The sequence below is a fragment of the Rhodamnia argentea genome, chromosome 4 (assembly GCF_020921035.1).
Source record: "Rhodamnia argentea isolate NSW1041297 chromosome 4, ASM2092103v1, whole genome shotgun sequence".
Taxonomy (NCBI): Eukaryota; Viridiplantae; Streptophyta; class Magnoliopsida; order Myrtales; family Myrtaceae; genus Rhodamnia; species Rhodamnia argentea.
In genome coordinates, this window is record NC_063153.1 from 6,879,276 (window position 1) to 6,883,490 (window position 4,215).

General features: G+C 39.5%; 1 pseudogene; it reads left to right on the forward strand.

The window, feature by feature from the left end:
* The first annotated feature begins 215 nt into the window (after positions 1-215).
* On the forward strand, positions 216-3,998 carry LOC115736174 (annotated as a pseudogene).
* Positions 3,999-4,215: the final 217 nt, after the last annotated feature.

Consider the following 4,215-nt stretch of genomic DNA (forward strand, 5'->3'; position numbering starts at 1 on the left):
GAAATATGCAAAAATAACTTTCCCTTTTCAAAAAAAAAAAAAAAGAAGGAAAAGGAAAATCAATTTCTCTCACGCCAGCCGGAGAGGAGCGCCTTCCCCCTTGCTCCTCCTCCTCCTCCTCCTCTTCCTCCGCCTTGTTACTCCTCATTTGTAGCGTCCAGCGCAATCCATTGAGCCAGGCGGAATGTATGCGTTCGATTCAGTTGATTCACGCCTCTTGGTCGTCTCTCTCTTGGTATGTCGATTCCTTCGCTTCTAATTCCTTCAGTTTCTCGGGCGTTCGTCCTCTCGAGAATTTGTCCTGTGGACTAGTCGATTCCTAGGGTGTAGGTTGGTGGAGATTAGTCGGTTTGCATTGGCTTAGCTCAGGATGTTGAATGAAGAGAGCTGACTCTCTCCAAATTGGTGAAGTCGGTGGATTTCTCTTTTTAAAGCTAGCGTTTTGCCTGATTCTTTTCAGTGATTAATTAGGGAAATTACGCAGTTTCTGTTCGATTTCTACCTCTTCAAAGTGTTCGTGTCCAAATTCTTGAAGGTTCAACTCAGGTACGCAGTTTCTTCTATTAAATCCTCGACTGCTCTAGAGTTGTTCAACGGTTGCGAACTCTGCAAGTTCTCTGAAGTAGTCGTTTGAAGTTCGCGAATCTTGTTGATTTATCTATGATGATTTACGTGCTTTAAAATTGATTTGCATCTCCGCAGTCTTCAACTGCTTGGGAGTTTTTCGATTTTCATAAGGCCTGTGAGTTAATAAATAAAATTAAAAGGCTAGAATTAATTTCCTCATGTTGTCATTTTTTTTTGGCAAATGAGGCTGATATTGTTATATAGTTGCTATTGATGCTATAGATGTAAAGGTGAATGCTGCTCTACATTAATAATCCTTAAAATTGTTTACTAGGGTTTGTGAAACAATCCTCTCAGTCTCAAATAGAGTTGCAGCTTGGCAATCACGTTTCTTTTTCATGGTTTTATAAGTTAGCAGTAATATGGAAATTACAATTCATTGTGTAGATGGATGATGGTAAAATCAAAATGGCAGTAGCGGTTGCAACTGTAGCAGTTGTCTGCAGGACTCAGATTCGGTTAAAAGGGCTCGGTATGCATGTGAGTTGATCCTTTCGCCCGTCTCTCTTTGGTGGTGTTCAACAGTGTGCTGCTGCTGCTGCTGCTATTGTCCTCGCGGTCCCAGCAAGTGAGCTCTTAGCAAGTGTGCTCTTGTCCTCTCTCAAGCATTGATTCTTCATAACCAATCACCAATGAAAGCAAGATTACAATGTAATTTTCCGGTTGCCCATGAACACTTTGTAATAATCTCGACTGAATTGTGGTGGTTGCACTTTCTGTAGTGTTAATCTTCTTCCCTTGCCCTTTTAACCATGGAGATAATAGATATTGATATACCCCATGACTTTGTTGATTTGTCTCGTGGGGCATTAGGTATTGATATATCCATGTTTTTTTCATGGGATTTTTTTATTTTCTAGCTTATGCTCGAAAAGGTGTAGTTTTTCCTAAGTTATCTACTGTATGTTATGATTGAATGCATCTCTTTCATGGTACTTTCACTGACTAAATTTTGAAGAGTTTTGTTAACAACCCTAAGGCTAGTCAAGCTAAATAGAATTTCCAAGACATTTCGAGATGAATGTATTCCACATTTTAACAAATCACTTCCTTTAAATTTTCACGTAAAATTTTCAAAGCATATTTGGTGAAAGAATATCTAAAAACAAGCAGTTGGGTGAAGTCTAAGCCTGCATCGAGTTAGCTCCAAAAAATGATGCTGGAACACTTGAAAGAGCAAAAACATTGTATGGATCCGTCCCACGTGTCTTATTGTCATTCATAGCCCAAAGAACTCCTTGTCCTCTCCCTTGATTTTAACATGTACAAGTTTATGATTGTGACTGAAATCATGGATTTTGATTTGTGATTGGTAATTTTTAAAAAGTCATGGTAAATTGTCAAAAGTGTTAGTTAACTCCAAAGAAGAAAGTGAGTTCCACATACATATGAGATGTATATGGAACTTTCCCATTGCGTTCAAACTTTCTGTTGCTTTTGTTGTCTCTACTTGCATGCTACTTCTCATTGCCTTCAAACATACTGTTGCTTTTATAGTCTCTACTAACAAGCTACTCCACACTACTAAGTAGACTCGAGTCATATTGGAATTCCTTTGAATGCTAGGATATGAATTCTTAAATGGCTTTGGTTGGAAGTTTAGTTTTGTTGTTGATGCTCATGCAGTTCAACCACTTAAGTGTAAAATTCTTACTTCTACCAATTCGATGAATATTAGCAATAGGGTGCATTATGAGCTGAAACTCCACCCCCCCTGACAAACCAACCCCCACAAAAAAACAAAACCAAGAAAAACAAAAAATAAAAAAGAAAAAAAGGAACTGAGCCAAAATGTTATCTTTAGTACTTCCATTACTTAGTTGACAAGTTGCACTCTATTTGGTTTACCAGGTATGGACGTTGCACATTTCTACCTAGATCGAAACACAGATGCAGTTGAATTTTGTCCTCACGATTCTTACAGCCATGTTCTAGCGGCTTCAACTTACACGCTGCAAGAAGGCGATAGTCCTTCTCTATCTGGCAGCGTAGTACTCTTCACTGTCAATGCTGGTTCATGCCAACTTGATTTAGTACACTGTCTGGAATCCACTGGTATATTTGATATCAAATGGAGCCCCAGTGAAGCTGATATAGGACGTCCCCTGTTAGCACAAGCCGACTTGGATGGTTTTGTTAAAGTTCATGGTTTGGAGAGTTCTTTGGATTGACAGCAAGAAAAAGGTATCCTCTATCTTCCCTTCGCTTTGCTTTAGCTCTGGTGTTGGAAGTGTTCTTTACTGGTACAAGAACAGGCATACAATTATTTGACAGCATTCGCGTACTCCTTATTAGTCCAGCAAAGGAGAACTAGTGCAATAACATAAGAATGTGTGTTGCCCTGCCAAGTTAACACTCTTCTAGATAACGATAATAACGAGGATAGTTAAAATTTGGTATAGTTGAACTTCTCTTGTGCAAGTGATAGATGTGTTGGCATAGGTTCCCAGCATCTTTGATGTTTGGATGTTCCTACTGCATTAATTACTTGAGATGGACCTGATACAGGTCTTGTGTTGAGAGAGCCGCCAGTGAAACAATCAGTTCTTCTATGTGTCTATGCCTCAATTGGAATCCTTCAGCTACATCGATCATAGTGGGGCTTTCTGATGGCTCTGCCTCACTATTATCTCGCTCCGAGAGTGAACTTGAAATTGAGCAAGAATGGCAAGCACATGATTTTGAGATGTGGGCAGCTTCCTTCGATATGCACCAACCCCACCTGTTATACACAGGCTCCGATGATTGTAAATTCAGTTGTTGGGATGTTCATGACTGTCCCTCAAAATTAGTGTTCTGTAATTCCAAGGAACATAAAATGGGTGTTTGCTGCATCTCAAAGAGTATAAGTGACCCTAATGTTGTCCTTACTGGTAGCTACGATGAACGCATTAGAGTTTGGGACATAAGATCAATCTCAAAACCTGTAAATCAGAGTTCGATCTGTTTGGGGGACGAGTTTGGAGAATCAAGCAACATCCTCATATACCTGGTTTAGTCTTGGCAGCTTGTATGCACAATGGATTTGCACTTGTTGATCTCCGGGGTGAGGAGATAAAAATTGTAGAGACATACAATAGGCACAGCCCACTTGCATATTGTGCAGATTGGCAGAAAGGTATGTTAATAGAGGCCAAAAGAGAGAATATGGTGATTGCTACTTGTTCCTTTTACGATAGACTTGTCCGCATATGGACACCACAGAGTAATATTTTTGCATGACTTCATACATTTTGAGAATTTGGCATGACCCGAATATGTAATATTAGGGTTTTTTGCTTCCTAATCTATTGTGGGAAGGCTGTGAAATTAATTTTGGAAGTCAATACTGGACAAACTTAGATGTTGGCAATGATACTTGTCTTCAGCTTGAATATGTCTCTCGCTTGATGTTTCTGCCTTTCTTTTGCACTACTTCATATACTTAAGCCCTTGAAAGAAACGCTCCCTTGAGTAATTATATGGGGGTGGAAAGTCTATGGCTACATGTTTCGTTTTGCCTATTAAGGGCAAGATGGAGACATTATTTAGAGAAAGACATAGGGTTGGATGTCAATTACTGTCTCTTCACTTGAGTGTTCAATTTGG